This window comes from Camellia sinensis, chromosome 1, assembly GCF_055761805.1.
Source record: "Camellia sinensis isolate YWXY chromosome 1, ASM5576180v1, whole genome shotgun sequence".
Taxonomy (NCBI): domain Eukaryota; kingdom Viridiplantae; phylum Streptophyta; class Magnoliopsida; order Ericales; family Theaceae; genus Camellia; species Camellia sinensis.
Genome location: NC_138961.1, coordinates 162,376,208 through 162,390,961, shown reverse-complemented (window position 1 = coordinate 162,390,961; position 14,754 = coordinate 162,376,208).

Below are 14,754 nucleotides of genomic sequence, written 5' to 3'. Positions count from 1 at the left end.
GGTTGTAATTTTGAAAATATTTTGACATAGCATTCGGTAATGTATTTATGGGTTTGATGTTAGTAGTTTGTAAGTACTTTGGCATGCATGTTTTAGATTGTCAGAGAATTGTAATTATGTTTATTGGGATTTTTCATAGCTATTAATTTTGAATTAGTATGAATGTCTTGCACAGGTGTATTATTATTCACATTACATTTGTGTATATATTGTGTACAGGAAAACAGGTGTTTTGGATTATTTTGAACAGGAAAATTATTAAAATTAAAATTTATGTACTGAATTTTTAGTGACAGGTGGTATTTTGGTTGCTGTTAATATATTTGGCGACAACATATTGTTTTTGTTGCTAAAAGTTAGTGGTTATTCCAAGAACTTTTCGCAACCAAAACTTACTCGTCGCTAAAAACGTGATTTTTAGCGACCAAATTAATTTTGTCGTTAAATAGTACTTTTGGCGACGCATTTATTTGTCGCTAAAACTACATGGCCTATCCAAATTTCAACCTTTTAGCAACAAATTGTAATTTTATAGCGACAAAATATATGATTTTTGGCGACAAATTTTCTTGTTGCTAAATGTCTACATACGGCGACAATTTCTGATTTCGTCGCCAATACTTTTAGTGACAGGCCTTTGGCGACAAATTGTATATTTGTCGCCGATTCTTTTGGCGACGAAATTTGTACTTTTGGCGACCAATTTCTGGGTCGCCAAATGTGTATTTTGTTGTAGTGATACTCGACGAGTTGTACACATTGAACGGTTCCGATTTTTTAAAAAGAGACCCGTGATGGCGCCCGCTAGCCAAAGAGCACTGTCCAAATGGTTGCCCGAGAAGAAGGCAACCATTTCCTAGCCTCGCCTCAATTTTGAGCCGTTGCAAACTCAAACGGATATATATAAAACGGTTATAATAATTCAAACAAATAGATTTTAAACTAGTATAAATATATTTTAGTTTCAAAATATATTTCACAACAAATCATTCTCTCTCTCTTCAACTCTCTCAATCTCTCTCAACTCTCAATTAATTTTGAAGTGTCATCCCTAAGTGGCTATTGCAATTGTGCAACAAGAAACTTTTAGCAGAAGAAGAAAATTTCTATATCGCATTCGCCAGTCGATAACATTAATTAGTTTAATTAAATTTATGCACATACATTAATTATTATTTTTTACTGATTGAATTTACACATTATTTAAATTAATTGTTAATTCTTATATATTGTTTTACTTGCATTACTATGGATCCTAATATGCCTAATATTTATGTCGATGTTGATACATATACTTCACCACATGAATCTATTGATTTTCCTTCTAACATCCATGTTCCAACAATTGCATTATCATCTAGGAGCAGAAGTAGTAGTGTTTGGGAACATTTTGAAAAAATATCTATAAATAATCATGATGACACAATTACATTTAAAGCAAAATGTAAATATTGTGCACGTTTACTTAGTGCTACATCTGCAGGGGATACTAGTCATTTAAAAAGGGATTATGACAAACATTTATAAAGTAAACAACCTGATATTCGAAATCAAATGCAATTAGGGGCTTCATCAACTGGTAATTTGCAAACATTTTCATATGATCCTATACGTGCACAAAATTCTGTAGTTGATTATATTATTAACAAAGAACAACCTTTTAGTACTAGTGAATGTCATGATTTTACCGAAATGATTCACGAAAGTTTTGCACCGCAATATCAAAATTTTTCAAGAAATACTACTAGAAACAGGATTTGAAAGAAATTTGAGGATATTAAAAGTGAATTATTTGATATCTTTAAAAATTTGAATGGAAGAGTTTGTTTAACATCAGATCTATGGTCAAATAATAGTTTTGAATATCAATGTATCACTGCACATTTTATTGATAATGATTAGAAATTAAATAAAAGAATTATTTCATTTAAATTAATTGAACTTCCATACACTGGTCATTCGCTTGGTGTAGAAATAAGAAATGTATTATATGAGTGGGCTTTACAAAATAAAATATTTACGATTAGTTTAGATAATGTATCATATTATAATCAAACTGTAACCCATTTAAAATCAACTTTACAATTACTTGTTGATGGTGGTTTATTTCATGTTCGTTGTTGTGCACATATTTTAAATTTGATTGTTAAAGAAACTATACATGTATACGAAACTTCTGTACTTGTAATAAAAAATACAGTTGTTACTATTATGTCTTCTGGTAATCGAATTTCAGAATATAGAAAAATTTGTCAACGAGAAAATATGTCATTTAAAAAATTAATTTTAGATGTAGATAGTAGGTGGAATTCAACATATAATATGTTAAAAATAGCTTGTAAACAAAGAAGAGTAATAGATTTATTTTTTGCAACAACATCAATAAGAGGAGTACTGACACCCACTGAAATTAATTGGCGTCGAGTAGCCTTGTACAAAGATTTTTTTAAAAGTTTTCGATACTTTTAAAAAAATATTTTCTTATATATATATTCCTACTTCACCATTTGTTTTACATATGCTAGCAGAAATAATTAAAATTTTCATAAAATATATGGGTAATGAACCTTATGTAACCATTATTACTTCAATGAAAGAAAAATTTGACAAATATTTTCATCATTTGCCTCATCTATTAGGTTTAGCTATAATAATTGATCCTAGGTGTAAAGAAGTTGGTTTACAAGAATTTTTAGAACATATTTTTGATGATCAAATACAGTTTGCCCCTATTATGCAAACATGCAACATACTATTTCAAGAATACAGGGCAGCTACAGCTGCAGCTGCATCTGCATCTGCATCTGCATCTGCATTTATAAATACACCTACACACACTACACTAGCACTCCAACAATCTCGAGGCGGGAGATTAAGTATTTTCACAACAATAAAAAGTAGAAGAATATCTCAACATACAAGTATAAGTAGTTCTGAACTGCAACGTTATTTGGAAAGCCTGTTTGTGGATGATTCCGATTATTTTGACATTTTTGGAATGGTGGAAACAAAATGAATCTATGTGGCCTGTGCTTTCACAGATGGCCCGTGATATACTAACTGTTTCTATTTCTATAGTTGCTTCAGAAACAGCTTTTAGTGTAGGTGGACGGGTGCTGAGTGACTACAGGAGCAGGCTTTCACCCGAAATGGTTGAGGCATTGATGATATCCAGGGATCATATGCACGCGCTTACAAGAAGACAAAATTTTAGTGAAATTGAGCGAATTCAATATGATTTGGATGACATATCATCGGGCAACGCAACTAAAATGTCTGTGTCCTCTGATTATTGGTCAACAATTTATTTTTTACTATTTCATTTCATTTCGTTTTTTTCTTGGTTTTTGTTTTTTTTTTTTTGTATTAGATTATTGAGGTGGAGTATAATGCAAATAATTTCGGTGGAACATGTGATTAAAGCTACTCAACAAAAGTTGATTGACTATGCAGCAAAAGTTGATTGACTGAGCAAAAGTTGATTGACTGAGCAAGCTGTCGATTGCTTTCGGTTGATTGATTGAACAGTTGAGTAGCTTTTAACAAAAGTTGATTGAGTGAATAGTAAAAGTGAACAGTAACTTTTACTATTCATGCTTTCTATGGAACATGTGATTAAAGGAATCAATATAAATACAAATTGGCAGCTTTTCTCAAAAGAGCATTGATTGAAGCTAATTTGTATCTATATAGAATCCTATGTTGATTAGGCAAATGGATCCTGAGCATCTTGAAACTCTGGACCCAAAAATTGATTGGTTGATTCTTCAGAAGAATGTGAACTGTCTAAACCTTCTTCTGAATGGTCTAAAATGGAAGTGGATGGGGCTTCAGCTTGATCCACAAGTTTGCGGGCTAACTGGAGCAATTCATCTCTGGATGACTTGGACTTAACCTTGGATTTCATTTTAGGCTGAGCAGGAGGTGAAATGGGCTTAGCCTTAGCCTTGGACTTTGATTTGGGCTTTGATTGGGCTGGCTGAGCAGCAACAGTTTTAGAGTTAGATTTATCAGTGGGCTTTGTCACTGTAACTTTTGACTTGGGCTTGGAACCACTAGATGAGGGGCTTCCAAGATTGATTGGAGGAAGGCTTGGGCTTCCTTGATTGATTGCAGCAGTTGGGTTCTGCTGGGCTTTAACCATTGCAGGAGTAGGAGCAAATTGATCAGATGTGAATTCAGCTTGAACAATTTCCACAATGCAAGACACTGTGAACTTATCCCACCATTTAACAGAGTGTTGACGGATAATTATGTTATCATCAATACCATAATGCCATTTGAATATCCAAGGGATTTTATACTTAGATATAAAAATTAGCAACAATGGAAAGGTCCTTTGATGAGGGGTGAATGGGAAAACAGTAGCAAAATAGTTGATTTGTTCAATCAGAATATCAGGGAAGATATCTGAAATGGCACCATAATGAGACCACCATCTCAGAAACCAAGAGGGTAATTATGATTTGAACTTTTGATCAAATTGAATGAACCAAGAGTGATTGAAGGTTTCATTTTGGTACAAGAAGACTTTGAACCAAGCATCAATGTAATCATGGTAATTGTATGGAATAGAGTTATAGCGACCCCGGTCTTTTCCCATTTGATTATTGTATCCGGATTTAGGTTCCGTAGATTCTGTCAGTGTATAATTGTTGTTGTTGTTGTCCCTTCTTTTCTCATTTGGAATTATAGGATGTGTTGGGCAGGTTTGTTTCAGGTTGGTTGGGTTTAGAAACCAAGTGTTGCTATCCAGGTTTTTGGTTCTTCGCTCGAGCGAGGAGTTGGTCGCTCGAGCGAGAGGTGGCGTCCAGTTTGGACCTGTAGCTGTGCATTCTTGGCTCGAGCGAGATTTTCTTCGCTCGAGCGAGTTAGTTCGTTCTTCGCTCGAGCAATAGTTCCTTCGCTCGAGCGTGAGTCTGGTTACAGACCTGAGGGTTTGAATTCTTCGCTCGATCGAGTTTTCTTTCGCTCGAGCGAGCTTTTGGGTTGTTGGCTCGAGCAAGGCTTCCTTGGCTCGAGTGTTGCTTTTCTGTGTCTGGTCGCTCGAGCGACAATATCTTCGCTCGAGCGAGCCTGTCCAGTTTATATACACAGAAGCGGGTTTTGATCAGTCTTTTTCATCTTATTTTGATTCCAAACCCTAGGTCCGACTTCTCTCTCTCCCTACTCACCTTCTTTCTTAGATTTGATCCACTTAGGGTGTGTTTCTACCCTAGATCCTTCATTAAAAAGATAGAGGGAGTCGAGGGCTTTCATTTAATCTGAACATTTGGCGATTTGGAGCACTTTGGTATTTGGGCACTCATCTTTGTCTTCACCATTTGGGTTGTTTTCTTTGAGGTAGGGATTTCCTACTCCATTTTATAGGTTTTGTTCTAAGTTTTGGTGTTTTGATATGTTGGGAATACTTTGGTAAATTTTGGGAAAAACCCTAGTTATAATATTGAATTAATTTGTATAAGTAATTCATGGAACTGGGAAAAGATGGTTAAATTCATGGAATTGGGGAATTCATTGATTAATTGGCATAGTTGGATAATTTGAATCATTTATCTATTAATTGTTGACAATAGTTATTTTCAGTTTAGAAATAACTGTTTTGGGCTATCGGTGGAGGATAGTCGTGATTGTTGTAGACATTGCATGTGAATTAGGAATAACTGAAACTAATCACAATTGGTTGAGTCATTAATTTTGACTATTGCATTGATACAGAAAATACATGTATTGATTGAGCATTGCATTTGCATACCTTGTTTTGTGTGGGAGGAGATAGGGGATGTACTCCACGGTTTAGGGGAAGATAGGGGATGGACCTCTAAACCGGATTTTGTTTGGGAGGAGATAGGGGATGGACTCCATTAGCATCACTTTTATGTGTGCTTATCTATATTGAAGTGTTTTATTGATACGACACTAAAATGTGTATCAATCTGGAAGTATGAAGTGTTTTGATTTGAGCTTGAGTCTCATATGTTTGTTGATATTCGAAGGATGTGAACATGATATATGTAATTCACTGTTGTAAGTTTGGCCAGGTTCTGAGCCATGTTGATAAAACTGGAAAGTAAAACATGTGTTAGACAATAGTGTCATGAGACTGTAAAATGAAGTAATTGATTATCTTGGTTAACCATCTGTTGAATGCTATTGCTTTATTCATTGCTTATATGTGGTTTAGTATATTTCTACTGGGCTGTGGCTCACCCTTTATGGGAACATCATTTTCAGGTTCAGGTGATAAACTACCTCCAAGGACTTAGCTTGGGAGGGTTTGGCTTCTGGATTGAAGGAGACTACCTTTAGTTAATTGTCTTTATTTATTAGTACATGTAAACATTCAAGCCTAGGGCTTTTCATGTATTGAGTTAGAACTCATATTTCTGTATCCAAGTGTTGGCTTGGAAAGATGTAAGCCTGTAGGGCATTTTATTCGATGTTACATGTAATGCTTTATTTAGTAATACTCTGATGAATGAATTAATAAATTGTCTTCTTTAAATAATGCATGTCAATGGTATATAATGGGTTAATTTTGAGGGCGTGACAACTTGGTATCAGAGCGTACCGGGTTTGAATACTTTGGGTACGTGGGAAGTGATTAGTATCACAATGGGTTCGTCTCGTTTGATAGAGACTTAGTGTAAAGTTATATGTTTATGTGATAACATGTTTATGTGATTATATGGGTATGGAATGTAGTTTCTAGGATGTTGATTGGACCCTTGAGTTTCTAGTAGTCTTGTTGGAAAGGCACTTGATCACTGCTGCTTCCAACCAGAACTATAGTAACGCATTGGGACTATCATTATCCAGGAATGAAATTCGTAGGTGCTTATGTGATTATGTGCTTACGTAGAATGAATTATTGTTGTCCAATGCATTAGGACGCGAGTGTTTAGCTTCGGCACATTTATTAATGTGCTAATGTCTGTGTTTCCTTTATTAGGATGTCAGGACGAGGACGAGGACGAGGACGCGGTAGGCGTGGTAGGCCGGGTAGGCAGGAGGTGCCTGTGCCAGAGGAGATTCCGGCAGTTCAGGAGGGAATTGGCCAGGCCAATGTGGCCGAGCCAGTAGGCCAGCAGGCTTTGGGCGCTTTAGCCCGAGAGATAGCAGGGGCATTTAGGGAGTCAGTAGGTATCCTCAGAGCTGAGAATCAAGCTCAGGTTGTTGTTGCGGATACTGGACCTGCCTTTCTGAAGAGGGAGTTCTTCCGGTCTAATCCGGATGAATTTGTGGGTGATCCTAAAGAGCCGCTTAAGGCAGATGAATGGCTTGAACAGACAACGAAGACGTTTGAGATGCTTGGCATCGAAGACGAAGGGTTGAAAGTGACCTTGGCATCTTTCCAGTTGAAGGGGGATGCGGGTCAGTGGTGGAAGTTTACTAAGGGGCGCATAGGAGGTACGTGGGAGGCTTTTGTGAATGCTTTCCAAGAGAAGTTCTTATCTCCAGCGGTCAGGGAGAAGCTGCGAGACCAATTTTGTCAGCTTAAGCAGGCGAGTTCTTCAGTGGCTGAGTTTGAGGCTGCATTTACTAGTTTGTCCAGGTTTGCACCTGAGTTGGTGGCGTCTGAGGAACGCCGTTGTATTGAGTTTGAGAAGAAGTTGAGGCGTGGCCTCAAGCTGAGAGTTGGGGGTACTATGATTCGAGATTATGGGCGTATGGTTGATGCTGCAGCCCATATGGAGATCATGATGCAGGAGGAGGAGGAAGGACAGAAGGGCTCCAAGAGGAGTCAGGATAGTCAGAGTGATGGCAGGAGACAGAAGGGTTTTAATCCTCAGCAGTCTCAGGGTAGCTTTTCTAGATCAACTTTTCCTGTGCCAAGTGCTAGTTCAGGGAAAGGCAGTCAGGGAGACATTACCTGTTTCAAATGTGGCCAGCTGGGCCACAAGTCTCTAGTTTGTCCTCAGAGGAGAGGAGTTCAGAGAGCAGCATCATCTTCGGCTCGATCTCAGAGCCAGAGTCAGGGTAGAGGCCAGCCACTCTCGTGTTATCAGTGTGGTCAGCCAGGGCATATGAAGAGGTATTGCCCGCAGTTAGGTGGCACACCTGGTGCATCTGGTTTGAGGCCGATTCAGGGTCAGCAGCCAGCTCAGTCAGGTCAGGCCTCGAGGGCCAATCAGGGGGCTTCATCGTCCCAGTCAGTGCAGCAATCTTATGCACCTAGGGTTGAGCAGGTTGATCAGAGGTCGTCTGGGCGCGTGTATGCTGTTACCGCGCAGGATCTTGTGCCGGCACCATCAGTTGTGAGAGGTACCTTTTTGTTTTGCAACTCGGTTGCTAATGTTTTGGTTGATACGGGTGCATCTCATTCCTTTGTGTCTGCTGCATTTGCATCTATTTTGGAGTTGGAGTTAGCACAGTTAGCATCTCCTATATGTGTAGTGTCACCTCTTGGGGGTGAATTGATTTTGAAACAAGGTGTTAGGGGTTGCGATATTGAGGTTGATTATCATAGAATCCCATTTTCCTTTGTAGTTATGCCTATGAAGGGTTTCGATGTTATTTTGGGTATGGACTGGTTATCGTCATACCGGGCAGTTATTGATTGCTACCGCCAGAGGGTCACTTGTTGTACTGTGAGCGGAGAGTATTTTCATTTTCTGGGGGACCGGGTTGGTAATGTGTTGCCACCGGGGTATGTTCCGCGAGGACGGAGTGAGCTTAGTGGTCTACTTGCTAACCTTTCGATTAGTGAGGATGATGAGACACAGATTGTGTTGCCAAGGGTGGTTTGTGAGTACTCGGACGTTTTTCCCGAGGATCTTGTTGGTTTGCCACCGCATCGGGAGATTGAGTTCTCTATAGACCTAGTGCCCGGCACGGCGCCGATTTCCATGGCACCTTATCGTTTTGCCCCAGCCGAGTTAGTTGAGTTGAAGATCCAACTCCAGGAGTTGCTAGATAAGGGCTTTATACGTCCTAGTGTTTCGCCGTGGGGAGCACCGGCCCTCTTTGTTAAAAAGAAAGATGGTGCTTTGAGACTTTGTATAGATTATCGGAAATTGAATCGGACTACGGTTAAGAATAAGTATCTTATGCCTCGTATAGATGATCTGTTCGATCAGTTGAAGGGTTCCCGTTTTTTCTCGAAAATAGACTTGAGATCGGGTTATCATCAGTTAAGAGTCAGGGAGGAGGCTATTTCGAAGACGGCATTCCGTACGCGGTATGGCCATTATGAGTTTCTGGTGATGCCATTTGGGCTCACCAATGCTCCGGCAGTCTTTATGGACTTGATGAACCGGATCTTCCGAGAATTCTTGGATCAGTTTGTAGTTGTTTTTGTGGACGACATCCTTATCTATTCGCCTTCTGAGGAGGAGCATGAGGCACACTTGAGGGTGGTGCTTGAGTTACTTAGAGCACATAGGCTGTATGCCAAGTTTGGGAAGTGTGAGTTCTGGCTGAGGGAAGTCAAATTCTTAGGTCACGTGGTATCTGGGGAAGGAGTGTCTGTTGATACATCCAAGGTAGAGGCAGTGCAGGATTGGGCACAGCCTAAGAGTGTGTTTGAGATTCGTAGTTTTCTGGGATTAGCTGGTTATTACCGTCTGTTTGTGCCTGAGTCTTGCCGAGAGGAAGTACTCCAAGAGTTTCATCATTCGCGCCTTGCGGTGCATCCGGGAGGCACTAAGATGTATCGGGATTTGGGTCGCCAGTTTTGGTGGCGGGGTATGAAGAGAGATGTGGCAGCTTTCGTATCTAAGTGCCTTACTTGCCAGCAAGTGAAGGCTGAACATCAGAGGCCAGCGGGTTTGTTGCAACCCTTGCCTATTGCCGAGTGGAAGTGGGAACACGTCACTATGGACTTCGTTGTGGGTCTTCCGAGGACTCAGCGGGGTAGTGATGCTATTTGGGTGGTTGTAGACCTGTTGACTAAGTCGGCACACTTTATTCCTATGCGTGTGAGAGATTCGGTGGATCATCTTGCCGACTTGTACATTCGGGACATAGTGAGGTTACACGGGGTTCCAGTGACGATTGTCTCAGATAGAGATCCACGTTTTACTGCCAGGTTGTGGCAGAGTTTGCAGAGTGCCTTGGGCACTAAGTTGACCTTTAGCACGGCTTATCATCCTCAGACTGACGGACAGTCCGAGCGTATTATTCAGATCCTTGAGGATATGCTTCGGGGTTGTGTTCAAGACTTTAGTGGGTCGTGGGAGAGGCACTTGCCGTTGGTGGAGTTTGCCTACAACAATAGTTTCCAGTCTAGTATCGGTATGGCACCGTTTGAGGCCTTGTATGGCTGACCGTGTAGATCTCCTGTTTGTTGGGCTGAGGTGGGTGATGCACCGTTGTTGGGTCCGGAGTTGGTGAGGGAAACGACGGAGAAAGTTGAGCTTATCCGTAAGAGGCTTGTTACAGCACAGAGTCGTCAAAAATCTTATGCCGACCGTAGGAGGAGACCTTTGGTGTTTGAGGTGGGTGATCATGTCTTTCTGAAGATATCACCTAGACGGGGTTTGATGAGGTTTGGGAAGAGCGGGAAGTTGTCCCCTCGGTTCATTGGTCCGTTTGAGATCCTTGAGAGGATTGGCGAGGCTGCTTATCGTTTAGCTTTACCGCCGCAGCTGTCCGGAGTACATGACGTTTTCCATGTGAGTATGCTTCGGAAGTATGAGCCGGATCCATCACATGTGTTGGATTGGACCGATTTTGTAGTTGATGAGGATGTCTCGTATGAGGAGAGACCGGTTCGGGTCTTGGATAGGCGGGATCAAGTTTTGCGAGGCAAAACCATCCCTTTGGTCAAAGTTTTGTGGAAACACCACGGAGTGGAAGAAGCCACTTGGGAACGTGAGTTGGAAGTCCGCCAGAAATATCCGGACATGTTTGTTGATTTGTAATCTTATAATTAGATTCTGTTATATTGTTAAACTTAAGAGATTTATATATGTCTTAAGTTGTGAAACATTGAGTATATTTTGGTAAATGGGTATATTTTGAAACTTGCTTCATTATAGAAGTTTAGTGTAACCTTTGATTGCATTGTTAAATGTGTTGTATATATCATGCAATTGAATATGATATGGAGAGTGCTAACATTGAAAGGAATAATGCATAATAATGATACAGGTTGATATATAGGTTGTGTTATATATTTAATGTGAGATGCCTCTTGATAAAGAGTTGAAGTGACCAGTATTGGGTCAACTTGTTTATTATTGTTCTATAATATCTTTGGGAATTGAGAAAAACCTGTTTTTTTTTTTTTAAAAAAAAACTTTATGCTTAATTTCGGGGACGAAATTCTTTGAAGGGGGGGAGGTTATAGCGACCCCGGTCTTTTCCCATTTGATTATTGTATCCGGATTTAGGTTCCGTAGATTCTGTCAGTGTATAATTGTTGTTGTTGTTGTCCCTTATTTTCTCATTTGGAATTATAGGATGTGTTGGGCAGGTTTGTTTCAGGTTGGTTGGGTTTAGAAACCAAGTGTTGCTATCCAGGTTTTTGGTTCTTCGCTCGAGCGAGGAGTTGGTCGCTCGAGCGAAAGGTGGCGTCCAGTTTGGACCTGTAGCTGTGCATTCTTGGCTCGAGCGAGATTTTCTTCGCTCGAGCGAGTTAGTTCGTTCTTCGCTCGAGCAATAGTTCCTTCGCTCGAGCGTGAGTCTGGTTACAGACCTGAGGGTTTGAATTCTTCGCTCGATCGAGTTTTCTTTCGCTCGAGCGAGCTTTTGGGTTGTTGGCTCGAGCAAGGCTTCCTTGGCTCGAGCGTTGCTTTTCTGTGTCTGGTCGCTCGAGCGACAATATCTTCGCTCGAGCGAGCCTGTCCAGTTTATATACACAGAAGCGGGTTTTGATCAGTCTTTTTCATCTTATTTTGATTCCAAACCCTAGGTCCGACTTCTCTCTCTCCCTACTCACCTTCTTTCTTAGATTTGATCCACTTAGGGTGTGTTTCTACCCTAGATCCTTCATTAAAAAGATAGAGGGAGTCGAGGGCTTTCATTTAATCTGAACATTTGGCGATTTGGAGCACTTTGGTATTTGGGCACTCATCTTTGTCTTCACCATTTGTGTTGTTTTCTTTGAGGTAGGGATTTCCTACTCCATTTTATAGGTTTTGTTCTAAGTTTTGGTGTTTTGATATGTTGGGAATACTTTGGTAAATTTTGGGAAAAATCCTAGTTATAATATTGAATTAATTTGTATAAGTAATTCATGGAACTGGGAAAAGATGGTTAAATTCATGGAATTGGGGAATTCATTGATTAATTGGCATAGTTGGATAATTTGAATCATTTATCTATTAATTGTTGACAATAGTTATTTTCAGTTTAGAAATAACTGTTTTGGGCTATCGGTGGAGGATAGTCGTGATTGTTGTAGACATTGCATGTGAATTAGGAATAACTGAAACTAATCACAATTGGTTGAGTCATTAATTTTGACTATTGCATTGATACAGAAAATACATGTATTGATTGAGCATTGCATTTGCATACCTTGTTTTGTGTGGGATGAGATAGGGGATGTACTCCACGGTTTAGGGGAAGATAGGGGATGGACCTCTAAACCGGATTTTGCTTGGGAGGAGATAGGGGATGGACTCCATTAGCATCACTTTTATGTGTGCTTATCTATATTGAAGTGTTTTATTGATACGACACTAAAATGTGTATCAATCTGGAAGTATGAAGTGTTTTGATTTGAGCTTGAGTCTCATATGTTTGTTGATATTCGAAAGATGTGAACATGATATATGTAATTCACTGTTGTAAGTTTGGCCAGGTTCTGAGCCATGTTGATAAAACTGGAAAGTAAAACATGTGTTAGACAATAGTGTCATGAGACTGTAAAATGAAGTAATTGATTATCTTGGTTAACCATCTATTGAATGCTATTGCTTTATTCATTGCTTATATGTGGTTTAGTATATTTCTACTGGGCTGTGGCTCACCCTTTATGGGAACATCATTTTCAGGTTCAGGTGATAAACTACCTCCAAGGACTTAGCTTGGGAGGGTTTGGCTTCTGGATTGAAGGAGACTACCTTTAGTTAATTGTCTTTATTTATTAGTACATGTAAACATTCAAGCCTAGGGCTTTTCATGTATTGAGTTAGAACTCATATTTCTGTATCCAAGTGTTGGCTTGGAAAGATGTAAGCCTGTAGGGCATTTTATTCGATGTTACATGTAATGCTTTATTTAGTAATACTCTGATGAATGAATTAATAAATTGTCTTCTTTAAATAATGCATGTCAATGGTATATAATGGGTTAATTTTGAGGGCGTGACAAGAGTGACCAGGTAATTCACGAAGCTGATAAGGAGGACCCCATTGAGCTAAGGAAACAATGTTGTGAATATAGATGGAATGGTAAAGAATTTTACTGGAATAAGTGCGATCATAAATGGGTTTAATCAAAACTGATTGGTGATGGATTAGGATATCTTTGTAGTAAGTAATTGTTTTATCGGGATGTGAAAGAGTAAAATGGCATCCAGATCCGAAATAGGATTTAGCAAGTTCATTAAGAGTTTGACTATTGGGGTGACTAGGTTCTTTGAAAAAGAGGTTAGTAGAGGTTGATTTAACATAATCAGATCGAGCAGACCTGATTGGATTAGCAGGAAATGGAGTGACTGAAACTGCTTGGCTAGAAGAGGCAAAAGGATCAGTCGCCAGAGCAGAAGAGTAATTAGGTCTGGGAATGTTACCAAGAACTTGGTAACGGTTAATCATTTCAATAGGCTGGTACTGGGTTACTAGCTCCAAAGGAGGAGGAACAAATGGTTGATTAGATAGGACCAAAGCCTTAGAATGAGGCCTTGGGCGAGACATCTGTATAAATAAAAATGAAACAATAATTAGTAGCAGAGATTAACAACCAAAAACAAGATCTAAATAGTTCTGGTAGTAATCCAAACAGTTAATGTAATTAGCAAGTAAATTGCGTCAAGCTTGAATTTGGTGGTAATTGATGTAGTGGGCTTTTTTAGTAGTGTTTCTGGCTAATTTGAGGCGATGAATACGGTGGTTAACTTGGTGTATCAGGGTTTTGTAATGGGTAATTTGTTTGTGAAGGTAGGATATGTGGAGTAGCACTCATCTTGAGCCCTTACCCCCTGTAAAAATTCCTGGGTAAGAAAATCAGGAAGGGAATTTTGACAACCAGGTAAATATTCAATATCAAAATCGAAAATACTTAAAATAGATTGCCAACAGGCAAAAATTTGCTTACTAGCAAGATTTTTAACATCTTTTTCCAAAACATATTTAGCAGATTTGCAATCAACACGTAGTAAAAACTTTTGATTTAAAATATCATCTTGAAATTTAGTAATACATAAAACAGTAGATAAAATTTCTTTTTAATAGTACTATAATTTAATTGTGCTTTATTCCAGACACCAGAGTGATAATGAACAATTTGTTCAGATGATTGAGGAGTGACTTTCTGAAGAAGAATGCCACCATAACCAATATCAGAAGCATCAGTTTGAATGATTTTAAAGGAGTTATCAGTAGGAATACCAAGACAAGGAAGAGACTTAACATAATGTTTGACTTGTTTAACAATAGCAGTATGAACAGCAGACCAAGGAGGAGGATTATCCTTTAATCGATCAAAAAGAGGTTGACAGACTTTCCTAAGGTCTTTATAGAATTCAGCAATGTAATTGAGAGAACCTAAAAACCGTTGTAATTGGGTTTTATCAAGAATTTCATCAGGAAACTTAGACGAAAACTCAATGGAGCAACTAATTGGCGGAATAGTATTGTGATG